Raw genomic sequence first — 14817 nt, forward strand, 5'->3', positions numbered from 1 at the left:
TTCGCTACTGCGTTCGTATCTACTGCGAACGACCGAACGATGTCTTATTCAATGCGAACGATTTGCGAACGTTTTGCGAACAAGCAACGATAAAAATAGGTCCAGGTCTTATAAAGCGATCAACGATTTCTCGTTCGGACGTTAATCGTTAACTGCATTTCAACCGAACGATTATCGTTTAGATTCGAACGATTTAACGATAATCTGAACGATAATCGTCCGGTGGAATAGGGCCCTAAGGCCTTATTCACACGTCCCGTGAAATTGTCCATGGACAATTTTAAGGGAGATTGAACTTTATGGGGGAGATTTATAAAAGGGTGTAAATATACACCTGGTGTAAACTGCCCACAGCAACCAATCACAGCTCAGCTTTCAGCTCTGGTAGAATAAAAGAGGAGCAGTGATTGGTTGCTGTGGCCAGTTTACACCAGGTGCATATTTACACCCTTTCATAAATCTCCCCCTATGGGTCTATTCAGACAATCCGTGCCGCGATCCGCAAAAAAAACTAGGACATGCCCTAGTGTTGAGGTGGATAGCAGCATAGACTGCTTAATAGAAGTCTATTGGATCTGTGTTTTTCACTGATTTCATGGATCGAATCTGCAAAAAACAGCTCAAAACAATCCCCCACCACCCCCACCACTTCCCAACCCCCCGGCTCCCAGTGCTCGAACCCGTATGGTCCTCTATTGCTCTCCTGGATCTTTAGAATCCTGAAAGCTCATAATTCTAACCATCTTTTTTGGCCAATAAAGGTATCACTCCTAAAATAGTCTGATTTGAAATATTTACCAGAACACAGATTTTTTTTTGGCTAACATGTTACCATACTATTGTGGGACGTTCTCGAATGTTCTTTCATAAGTGCTGGAGATGTCCCCATAGTGTCTGTGTTAGATGCCCATGCCTTGACCCAGATGCCTTTATATACCCAGGTAGTGCCCACCACAGATTCTCTAATAGTGCCTGCCATAGATGCCCCCATAGTGTCTGCCTCAGATGCCTCTATAGTGCCTGCCTCAGATGCCCCCATAGTGCCTGCCATAGATGCCCCCATAGTGCCTGCCATAGATGCCCCCATAGTGTCTGCCTCAGATGCCCCCATAGTGCCTGCCATAGATGCCCCCATAGTGCCTGCCATAGATGCCCCCATAGTGCCTGCCATAGATGCCCCCATAGTGTCTGCCTCAGATGCCCCCATAGTGCCTGCCTCAGATGCCCCCATAGTGCCTGCCTCAGATGCCTCTATAGTGCCTGCCTCAGATGCCCCCATAGTGCCTGCCTCAGATGCCTCTATAGTGCCTGCCTCAGAGGCCTGCATGGTGCCTGTCTCAGATGCCCCCATAGTGCCTGCCTCAGATGCCTGCATGGTGCCTGTCTCAGATGCCCCCATAATGCCTGCCTTAGATGCCCCCATAGTGCCTGCCTCAGATGCCCCTATAGTGTCTGCCTCAGATGCCCCCATAGTGCCTGCCTCAGATGCCCCTATAGTGCCTGCCTCAGAGGCCTGCATGGTGCCTGTCTCAGATGCCCCCATAGTGTCTGCCTCAGAGGCCTGCATGGTGCCTGTCTCAGATGCCCCCATAGTGTCTGCCTCAGAGGCCTGCATGGTGCCTGTCTCAGATGCCCCCATAGTGTCTGCCTCAGAGGCCTGCATGGTGCCTGTCTCAGATGCCCCTATAGTGTCTTCCTCAGATGCCCCTATAGTGTCTTCCTCAGATGCCCCCATAGTGCCTGCCTCAGATGCCCCTATAGTGCCTGCCTCAGAGGCCTACATGGTGCCTGTCTCAGATGCCCCCATAGTGCCTGTCTTAGATGCCCTTATAGTACTTGCTACTGTTGGCCCCATATCACTTGCTACAGGCCACACTTATCTTTTGCTAAACAGTCAGTCGGTCACAATGGGTGCAATATGGAGGCGGCCATGGCCGGGAGTCATCAATACCTTCCTGTCATTGGGAGTCATCGCTACCTTCCTGGATTCTTGTCACCTCGGCCGATAGATTGGCCCAAAAGGTACAGACTGTTACCGGGATCTGTGCTGTCTGAAGATATTGGCCACACTTGGGAGGGTTGGAGTATCTGATATCTTATACTACTAGAATTTCTGTAAACTTCAGAGCCTCAGAGATGTACAGGAAATCAGAGAGTGATGGGGCCCGGCCTGCAGAGAGGGCAGAGCATCGTACGCTGCCATAAAGCAGGAAGTGACAGCAAAAATGAGGAAGAGAAAGAGAAAATGAGGAAATTCAAGAAAAGCAACATCTTACACAACAGGAGAAGTATACCAGTCTCATATATCATCTCCAAGCAAAACAAGAACAGTTTCTGCAAAAATTACCTACAATATTAGAGTCAAATATGGTGGGATGCAACTTCTTATAGATATATTTCCAGTGTCACTCTAAGAGCTGTCTTTTCTCTACACCTTATTCCCCGGATCTCATAAGCCAGACTGGAAGGGCCTACAATGTATTCTATCTTGGCCACTCAGCCAAGGGTCACATTTTTGGTCCAGCAGAATTTTTTGTTTTGTCAGCTATAGAAACAAAAATGTGAAGACCCTGACAAACAACATTCCATGTCATTGCAGTCTATAATAAGACCGTCAGGAGATGCTGACCCGTTTGGATGTTGTTGCATTTGGCTTAGAGCTGAACCATGGTGGACAATCTGCGGGGTCATTCGTTCTTCGGCAAGGGAGTGACAAATTTACAATAGGGAATCCCCAGTTTGGAACCTCTGGAATAGCCTCATTAGCTGGCATGTTGATAGGCTAAAGTCATGAAGTGAGGGTACCGGCTTGGCAGGCAGGAATCGTAGATAGGGAAGCAGGGGCGTAGCTAGGATTCACAGGGCCCCATAGCAAAATTTTTAAGGGGCCCCCCTATCCTACGCACAACACAAAGCACTGTGCATAATTGCCAGCTGGAGAACAGAGGTCAGAGATTATCAGTGCAGTGAAGCAGAGATCTGTCTTGTTAACCTTTTTTTTGTGTTGCAGCATGTAAGTAAACATTGGGTCACTTACACACTGCAGTACATAAGGGGTTAAGCAGAAGGACACACGCTCTTACCTTCTCCCCCGGGCCCCCCCTGCACGGGCCCCATAGCAACTGCTTACCCTGCCTCTAGGGTAGCTACGCCACTGTTGGGAAGACATTTATTATTATTATTTATTTATAAAGCGCCCTTAGTTCCAGAGCGCTATACAATAGATAGGCAACAGGCAGGAACAATACAAGATCAGAAAACATTACATGAAGGCAAAAGACAGACTGGTACATGGGGGAAGAGGACCCTGCCCGCGAGGGCTCACAATCTATGGGACATAGACATCAGATCAGGTGGAGTTCAGTCATATCGGTAAAGTGCCCGAGGTCACCAAACGATGATCAAATGTTCAAAACACCAAATGCAAAATACACTATCGCAGATATAAGGAACCAAAAAGAATTATGTCTGCGTAAAGAAGCTTGGGGCAACTGGCCATTGGCTAAAGTCAGGTTTAATTCACATGCACTGGCCCTTTAAGAAGTCGGGAGCCAGCCCGTGTGATGAGCAATTGGTAAGATGCAATAGCGGGGAGCAGTATGCCAGACACCCTATGGGTAAACCAACATGTCACATAAATAACGCCTGAATTATTAGGTTCTGGGTACAGTTTGGGTTTCATAGTCGGTTCCTTATCTAGTATTATCAGACCAAACGTTCCACCAAAGTGAGGAACTTCACATCCTGTGTTCCCGTCACACGTTGCATATGCTCTACCTGTTTCCTCCTCTGTACTTACTCAACTTCTTTTATGTTACCAGTTATCGTACCCACCAGTCTCCCACATTCTTAAAGTGATTTTTCACTCAACAGCCCAAATAATAAGCCCATATAATCAAATTAAACTTTCCATGCGTGATGTAATGATGATATATGTGTGATGTAATGATGATAAATGTGATACAAGATCAAATATGGTTGGGTGCCTGGATACAAGATGACATTCGGTTGGGCACCTCCAGCCTGGACACAAGATGAGATATGGTTGGGCACCTCTGGCCTAAATACAAGATGAGATACGATTGGGCACTTCTAGCCTGGACACAAGATGAGATACGGTTGGGCTCCTCCAGCCTTGATACAAGATGATATACAGTTGGGCACCTCCAGCCTGGACACAAGATGAGATACAGTTGGGCACCTCTGGCCTGGATACAAGATAGGATACATTGGGTACCTCTAGCCGGGACACAAGATGAGATACGGTTGGATATGGAGGTTCTGTATGGCGTCTTGCAGCACATTTGCTCAGGACCTGTATTAGGGGGCATTATCTGGCATCTGGAAGTCATGAGAGACAACAGATGTAGCCGCAGGATGTCCTGTACATACCACTGAGCTGTTAGTGTCCTCATATCACTACTAGGGGGGACCAAGTGTTATATGTGATGGCTCCTACATCATCACCCCAGCAGGGGGCAGTGTGTCCCCCACATCATCACACCATCAGGGGGCAGTGTGTCCTTCTCAAATCATCACACCATCAGGGGGCAGTGTATCCTCCACATCATCTCACTATCACCACCAGGCTCCAAACTTCAACCTGACCATTGACAAGTCCAAAAAGCAGCTGGATGTGTAGCTTAAGATGATATGGTTCCAGTATAAAGCAGTCCCCTTTTTCACGACTCCAGTGGTGGTTTTCTGTCAATGGCCAGGCTTGTAATGGGTACCATGACACATTAAATTTTCTTCTGATAAGTGCCTGGCGGTCAGTAAGCCTGTCATGCGGTGCTGCAGGGGCACAGGGACAGGTAAGTAGAGCTTCTTATTTATTCTCCTGCACCCCCTGCCTGCAGTCAAATCAACTGGTGCCAGAAAGTGCCAGAGATTTGTCATTGGATTTACAATAATTTTTTTTTGTGAACTACCCCTTTAAATGGCCGGGACAGAAGTTATCTGGACAATGTTCACCCTGAGGATGTAATGTAGGTGTCAGCTTTTCTTACATAACTCAGAAATGCAGAAATCTGCACAATGCAGTCTGGTGAAATCTGGATCTATCGAGGTCTATAGTTACAAGATTGTAAAAAATAAGGAAGCAGAAAAGTCCTCGTATTTGTCCGTCATTATCCATTATTCAGATTTATCAGGAAAAAACCCTAAAGTCCCCACAAAAGGTCACGAAATACGAGTAATCCTTATAGGGTGGCGGTAACTTCTCCTTGTGTAGTTCATGAGGAATGTAAGTTAGAGAAGGTGATATCCCAAGGGCGTCCTCAGAGATGTGGTGGGGGAGGGGAGCGAGACATCCCTTTCATGTATACTTTAGTACATTTTAGGAATTTCCTGTCCTTGTATTTTGGTTTTCACTTTTTATATTAGGTATAAACGGACGAGGACCCGGCCCGACCCGATTAGTCGGCTGCACACCCCATATTACATGGGAGATGTCGGCTGCACACCCCCTATTACACGGGAGATGTCGGCTGCACACCCCCTATTACACGGGAGATGTCGGCTGCACACCCCCTATTACACGGGAGATGTCGGCTGCACACCCCCTATTACACGGGAGATGTCGGCTGCACACCCCCTATTACACGGGAGATGTCGGCTGCACACCCCCTATTACACGGGAGATGTCGGCTGCACACCCCCTATTACACGGGAGATGTCGGCTGCACACCCCCTATTACACAGGGAGATGTCGGCTGCACACCCCCTATTACACGGAGATGTCGGCTGCACACCCCCTATTACACGGGAGATGTCGGCTGCACACCCCCTATTACACGGAGATGTCGGCTGCACACCCCCTATTACACGGAGATGTCGGCTGCACACCCCCTATTACACAGGGAGATGTCGGCTGCACACCCCTTATTACACGGGGAGATGTCGGCTGCACACCCCCTATTACACGGAGATGTCGGCTGCACACCCCTTATAACATGGGGAGATGTCGGCTGCACAGCCCCTATTACACGGGGAGATGTCGGCTGCACACCCCCTATTACACGGAGATGTCGGCTGCACACCCCCTATTACACGGAGATGTCGGCTGCACACCCCCTATTACACGGGGAGATGTCGGCTGCACACCCCCTATTACACGGAGATGTCGGCTGCACACCCCTTATAACATGGGGAGATGTCGGCTGCACAGCCCCTATTACACGGGGAGATGTCGGCTGCACACCCCCTATTACACGGAGATGTCGGCTGCACACCCCTTATAACATGGGGAGATGTCGGCTGCACAGCCCCTATTACACGGGGAGATGTCGGCTGCACACCCCCTATTACACGGGGAGATGTCGGCTGCACACCCCCTATTACACGGGAGATGTCGGCTGCACACCCCCTATTACACGGGAGATGTCGGCTGCACACCCCCTATTACACAGAGATGTCGGCTGCACACCCCCTATTACACAGAGATGTCGGCTGCACACCCCCTATTACACGGGGAGATGTCGGCTGCACACCCCCTATTACACGGGAGATGTCGGCTGCACACCCCTTATTACACGGGAGATGTCGGCTGCACACCCCCTATTACACGGGAGATGTCGGCTGCACACCCCCTATTACACAGAGATGTCGGCTGCACACCCCCTATTACACAGGGAGATGTCGGCTGCACACCCCCTATTACACGGAGATGTCGGCTGCACACCCCCTATTACACGGAGATGTCGGCTGCACACCCCCTATTACACGAGAGATGTCGGCTGCACACCCCCTATTACACGGGAGATGTCGGCTGCACATCCCCTATTACACGGGGAGATGTCGGCTGCACAGCCCCTATTACACGGGGAGATGTCGGCTGCACATCCCCTATTACACGGGGAGATGTCGGCTGCACATCCCCTATTACACGGGGAGATGTCGGCTGCACACCCCCTATTACACGGGAGATGTCGGCTGCACACCCCCTATTACACGGGAGATGTCGGCTGCACACCCCCTATTACACGGAGATGTCGGCTGCACACCCCCTATTACACGGAGATGTCGGCTGCACACCCCCTATTACACGGAGATGTCGGCTGCACACCCCTTATTACACGGGGAGATGTCGGCTGCACACCCCCTATTACACGAGAGATGTCGGCTGCACACCCCCTATTACACGGGGAGATGTCGGCTGCACACCCCCTATTACACGGAGATGTCGGCTGCACACCCCCTATTACACGGAGATGTCGGCTGCACAGCCCCTATTACACGGAGATGTCGGCTGCACACCCCCTATTACACGGGGAGATGTCGGCTGCACACCCCCTATTACACGGGGAGATGTCGGCTGCACACCCCCTATTACATGGGAGATGTCGGCTGCACACCCCCTATTACACGGAGATGTCGGCTGCACAGCCCCTATTACACAGAGATGTCGGCTGCACACCCCTTATAACATGGGGAGATGTCGGCTGCACACCCCCTATTACACGGGAGATGTCGGCTGCACAGCCCCTATTACACGGGGAGATGTCGGCTGCACACCCCCTATTACACGGGAGATGTCGGTTGCACACCCCTTATTACACGGGAGATGTCGGCTGCACACCCCCTATTACACGGGAGATGTCGGCTGCACACCCCCTATTACACAGAGATGTCGGCTGCACACCCCCTATTACACGGAGATGTCGGCTGCACACCCCCTATTACACAGGGAGATGTCGGCTGCACACCCCCTATTACACGGAGATGTCGGCTGCACACCCCCTATTACACGGAGATGTTGGCTGCACACCCCCTATTACACGGAGATGTCGGCTGCACACCCCCTATTACACGGGGAGATGTCGGCTGCACCCCCCCTATTACACGGAGATGTCGGCTGCACACCCCCTATTACATGGGAGATGTCGGCTGCACACCCCCTATTACATGGGAGATGTCGGCTGCACACCCCCTATTACACGGGAGATGTCGGCTGCACACCCCCTATTACACAGAGATGTCGGCTGCACACCCCCTATTACACAGGGAGATGTCGGCTGCACACCCCCTATTACACGGAGATGTCGGCTGCACACCCCCTATTACACGAGAGATGTCGGCTGCACACCCCCTATTACACGGGAGATGTCGGCTGCACACCCCCTATTACACGGGGAGATGTCGGCTGCACACCCCCTATTACACGGGGAGATGTCGGCTGCACACCCCCTATTACACGGAGATGGCGGCTGCACCCCCCCTATTACACGGGGAGATGTCGGCTGCACACCCCCTATTACACGGGGAGATGTCGGCTGCACACCCCCTAATACACGGAGATGTCGGCTGCACACCCCCTATTACACGGGGAGATGTCGGCTGCACACCCCCTATTACACGGGGAGATGTCGGCTGCACACCCCCTATTACACGGGAGATGTCGGCTGCACACCCCCTATTACACGGGGAGATGTCGGCTGCACACCCCCTATTACACGGAGATGGCGGCTGCACCCCCCCTATTACACGGGGAGATGTCGGCTGCACACCCCCTATTACACGGGGAGATGTCGGCTGCACACCCCCTATTACACGGAGATGTCGGCTGCACACCCCCTATTACACGGGGAGATGTCGGCTGCACACCCCCTATTACACGGGGAGATGTCGGCTGCACACCCCCTATTACACGGGAGATGTCGGCTGCACACCCCCTATTACACGGGGAGATGTCGGCTGCACACCCCCTATTACACGGGGAGATGTCGGCTGCACACCCCCTATTACACGGGGAGATGTCGGCTGCACACCCCCTATTACACGGAGATGTCGGCTGCACACCCCCTATTACACGGGAGATGGCGGCTGCAGACGGGAGGTGCACACTGGCTGAATATGGGAGATGTCTTCCCTGTGATGTTTTCATTCACTGTCAGCAAGCAGCAGTATTTAGAATAGAAGCACAAAGTATTAGAAGTTACTAGAAGCTGCCGAGCTCTTCATGGCGCAGTGATCAGACCTCTGTGGCCATAGAGTCACTTTGTCCCTGGGTCACAGAGCAGGTTTCCTTGAAGTGTCAGTGACAGCCCCCAGGCTCCTCCAGGTCCGCTCCCACTCACCAGCTGGTGTAGGATGGCGACCAGCAGCTACAGGGGACAGGTCCTCATCCAAGATAGATAGGAGATAGATAGATAGATAGATAGATAGATAGATAGATAGATAGATAGATAGATAGGAGATAGATAGATAGATAGTTAGATAGGAGATAGATAGATAGGAGATAGATAGATAGATAGATAGATAGGAGATAGATAGATAGATAGATAGATAGATAGATAGATAGATAGATAGATAGATAGATAGATGATAGATAGATAGATAGATAGATAGGAGATAGATAGATAGATAGATAGATAGATAGATAGGAGATAGATAGATAGATAGATAGATAGATAGATAGATAGATAGATAGATAGGAGATAGATAGATAGATAGATAGATAGATAGATAGATAGATAGATATAGTATAGATATAGCTAGAGCAGCACAGCGTGTTGTAGGAGGGTGCCAGCAGGTGGTCTTGACCCAGACTTCCAGACTTTTGCATAGATAGATAGATAGATAGATAGATAGATAGATAGATAGATAGGAGATAGATAGATAGATAGATAGATAGAAGATAGATAGATAGTTAGATAGGAGATAGATAGATAGATAGATAGATAGGAGATAGATACATAGATAGATAGATAGATAGATAGATAGATAGATAGATAGATAGATAGATAGGAGATAGATAATAGATAGATAGATAGATAGATAGATAGATAGATAGGAGATAGATAGATAGATAGATAGATAGGAGATAGATAGATAGATAGATAGATAGATAGATAGATAGGAGATAGATAGATAGATAGATAGATAGATAGATAGGAGATAGATAGATAGATAGATAGATAGATAGATAGATAGGAGATAGATAGATAGATAGATAGATAGATAGATAGGAGATAGATAGATAGATAGGAGATAGATAGATAGATAGATAGATAGATAGGAGATAGATAGAGAGATAGGAGATAGATAGGAGATAGATAGGAGATAGATAGATAGATAAATAGATAGATAGATAGATAGATAGATAGATAGATAGATAGATAGATATGAGATAGATAGATAGATAGAAGATAGATAGATAGATAGATAGATAGATAGATAGATAGGAGATAGATAGATAGATAGATAGATAGATAGATAGATAGATAGATAGATAGGAGATAGATAGATAGATAGATAGATAGATAGATAGATAGGAGATAAATAGATAGATAGATAGGAGATAGATAGATAGATAGATAGATAGGAGATAGATAGATAGATAGATAGATAGGAGATAGATAGATAGATAGATAGGAGATAGATAGATAGATAGATAGATAGATAGATAGATAGATAGATAGGAGATAGATAGATAGATAGATAGATAGATAGATAGATAGATAGATAGGAGATAGATAGATAGATAGGAGATAGATAGATAGATAGATAGATAGATAGATAGGAGATAGATAGATAGATAGATAGATAGATAGATAGATAGATAGATAGATAGGAGATAGATAGATAGATAGATAGATAGGAGATAGATAGATAGATAGATAGATAGATAGATAGATAGGAGATAGATAGATAGATAGATAGATAGATAGATAGATAGATAGATAGGAGATATATAGATAGATAGAAGATAGATAGATAGATAGATAGATAGATAGATAGATAGGAGATAGATAGATAGATAGATAGATAGATAGATAGGAGATAGATAGATAGGAGATAGATAGATAGATAGATAGATAGATAGATAGGAGATAGATAGATAGATAGATAGATAGATAGATAGGAGATAGATAGATAGATAGATAGATAGATAGATAGATAGATAGGAGATAGATAGATAGATAGGAGATAGATAGATAGATAGATAGATAGATAGATAGGAGATAGATAGATAGATAGATAGATAGATAGATAGATAGATAGATAGATAGATAGGAGATAGATAGATAGATAGATAGATAGATAGATAGATAGGAGATAGATAGATAGATAGATAGGAGATAGATAGATAGATAGATAGATAGATAGATAGATAGATAGATAGATAGGAGATAGATAGATAGATAGATAGATAGATAGATAGGAGATAGATAGATAGATAGGAGATAGATAGATAGATAGATAGATAGATAGATGATAGATAGATAGATAGATAGATAGATAGATAGATAGATAGATAGATAGGAGATAGATAGATAGATAGATAGATAGATAGATAGATAGGAGATAGATAGATAGATAGATAGATAGATAGATAGATAGATAGGAGATAGATAGATAGATAGATAGATAGATAGATATAGTATAGATATAGCTAGAGCAGCACAGCGTGTTGTAGGAGGGTGCCAGCAGGTGGTCTTGACCCAGACTTCCAGACTTTTGCATAGATAGATAGATAGATAGATAGATAGATAGATAGATAGATAGGAGATAGATAGATAGATAGATAGATAGATAGATAGAAGATAGATAGATAGTTAGATAGGAGATAGATAGATAGATAGATAGATAGGAGATAGATACATAGATAGATAGATAGATAGATAGATAGATAGATAGATAGGAGATAGATAATAGATAGATAGATAGATAGATAGATAGATAGATAGATAGATAGGAGATAGATAGATAGATAGATAGATAGATAGATAGATAGGAGATAGATAGATAGATAGATAGATAGATAGGAGATAGATAGATAGATAGATAGATAGGAGATAGATAGATAGATAGATAGATAGATAGATAGATAGATAGATAGGAGATAGATAGATAGATAGATAGATAGATAGGAGATAGATAGATAGATAGGAGATAGATAGATAGATAGATAGATAGATAGATAGGAGATAGATAGAGAGATAGGAGATAGATAGGAGATAGATAGGAGATAGATAGATAGATAAATAGATAGATAGATAGATAGATAGATAGATAGATAGATAGATAGATAGGAGATAGATAGATAGATAGAAGATAGATAGATAGATAGATAGATAGATAGATAGATAGGAGATAGATAGATAGATAGATAGATAGATAGATAGATAGATAGGAGATAGATAGATAGATAGATAGATAGATAGATAGATAGATAGATAGATAGGAGATAAATAGATAGATAGATAGGAGATAGATAGATAGATAGATAGATAGATAGATAGATAGATAGGAGATAGATAGATAGATAGATAGATAGGAGATAGATAGATAGATAGATAGATAGGAGATAGATAGATAGATAGATAGATAGATAGATAGATAGATAGATAGATAGATAGGAGATAGATAGATAGATAGATAGATAGATAGATAGATAGATAGGAGATAGATAGATAGATAGGAGATAGATAGATAGATAGATAGATAGATAGATAGATAGGAGATAGATAGATAGATAGATAGATAGATAGATAGATAGGAGATAGATAGATAGATAGATAGATAGATAGATAGGAGATAGATAGATAGATAGATAGATAGATAGATAGATAGATAGGAGATAGATAGATAGATAGATAGATAGATAGATAGATAGGAGATATATAGATAGATAGAAGATAGATAGATAGATAGATAGATAGATAGATAGGAGATAGATAGATAGATAGATAGATAGATAGATAGATAGGAGATAGATAGATAGGAGATAGATAGATAGATAGATAGATAGATAGATAGATAGATAGGAGATAGATAGATAGATAGATAGATAGATAGATAGATAGATAGGAGATAGATAGATAGATAGATAGATAGATAGATAGATAGATAGGAGATAGATAGATAGATAGGAGATAGATAGATAGATAGATAGATAGATAGATAGATAGGAGATAGATAGATAGATAGATAGATAGATAGATAGATAGATAGGAGATAGATAGATAGATAGATAGATAGATAGATAGATAGATAGGAGATAGATAGATAGATAGATAGGAGATAGATAGATAGATAGATAGATAGATAGATAGATAGATAGGAGATAGATAGATAGATAGATAGATAGATAGATAGATAGATAGGAGATAGATAGATAGGAGATAGATAGATAGATAGATAGATAGATAGATAGGAGATAGATAGATAGATAGATAGGAGATAGATAGATAGATAGATAGATAGATAGATAGATAGATAGATAGGAGATAGATAGATAGATAGATAGATAGATAGATAGATAGAGCACTACTACTATTACTATTACAGGTTATGTGATATAAATGTCTCCTGCACTTTTATGGATGTAATAATGGAACATTCTGTGTCTGGACGCTTTATAATGGATTTTATAGGATCACTCTGCGGCATCGCTTTACGTTTGGAGGATATTTCCACCCTTTGATGCCCAGGTCAGCTGGCACACATTATTCTCTGATCTGTCACTGTGATGTCAGGTTTGATGGGTTGGGGTCTTAGTGCTCAGAATTCGGGATATATATTAGGGGATTGCCGTCTGGCATAGTCTTGGCATACCCTCAGCTGGTAATGACTTGGCAGAACTTTCTAAGGAATCCATAGAGTTGATCTTGGATGCTGTCCATTCCCTGTATCCTGTATGCTGCAGGTTGTGACAAGTGTCTGCAATGTTCAGCTGAATCCACAAGGTGTGCCCCAACCTGACAGCCTGACGGGGTGTGTCCTGGAAGCCATGCCACTCACACAGCTCTATTTATGGTCTACAGTGCCCGGTGACTGCCAGGGTGCATGCATATCACAGTGCCATCTGCACAACCCCAGGACCCTGCTAGTGTGAAGGGCAGGATCCAACTTCTGGAGAACAGAGATGGAGGAGCCTGGACTATGCTGCACATCATGAATGTGCCCCTCCGGATGCCCTGCAGCCCTATAACATATCCATAGCAAAGCCTACAACAGTGCCCATAAAGGTGCCAGCCATAATGCACTCATAAGGGTACCATATCCTAAAGATGGCACATTTGTATATTTAACTTTTTGTACTTATTCTTAAAGGGGTACTTCAGTTTTTTTTAACTGGGGTCAGAAAGTTATATAGATTTGTAAATTACTTCTATTTAAAAATCTGCAGTCTTTCAGTATTTATCAGCTGCTGTATGTCCTGCAGGAAGTGGTGTGTTCTCTCCAGTCTGACACAGCGCTCTCTGCTGCCACCTCTGTCCATGTCAGGAACTGTCCAGAGCAGCAGCAAATCTCCATAAAAACCTCTCCAGTCTTCCAGTACTTATCAGCTGCTGTATGTCCTGCAGGAAGGGGTGTGTTCTCTCCAGTCTGACACAGTGCTCTCTGCTGCCACCTCTGTCCATGTCAGGAACTGTCCAGAGCAGGAGAGGTTTTCTATGGAGATTTGTTGCTGCTCTGGACAGTTCCTGACATGGACAGAGGTGGCAGCAGAGAGCGCTGTGTCAGACTGGAGAGAATACACCACATCCAGCAGCTGATATCCTTATGATATCCTTTTTTGATATGTGTAATTGCATTATAGGGATTTTCCAGTCCATTAATAGCAACTTGCTGACGGTTTCTCAGTGTTATTTTTTATTTCTTTTACACTAAGAGGAGAAAATACAAACCAAAAAAAAAAGTGAAAAATTGCAAAAGCTAGAAAATTGTCAGATGAGATGTCAGGTTCCATCAGCTACAGAGCCCCTGTAAACCAAGGGTGGAGCGCCACCTTAACCAAAGACTCCAGAGAGCGGAAGCGATATTGTTATATATTTAATATGCAGAGGATACACCTGGAGAAAGGAAGCG

The sequence above is a fragment of the Dendropsophus ebraccatus genome, chromosome 14, assembly GCF_027789765.1.
Source record: "Dendropsophus ebraccatus isolate aDenEbr1 chromosome 14, aDenEbr1.pat, whole genome shotgun sequence".
Lineage (NCBI taxonomy): Eukaryota > Metazoa > Chordata > Amphibia > Anura > Hylidae > Dendropsophus > Dendropsophus ebraccatus.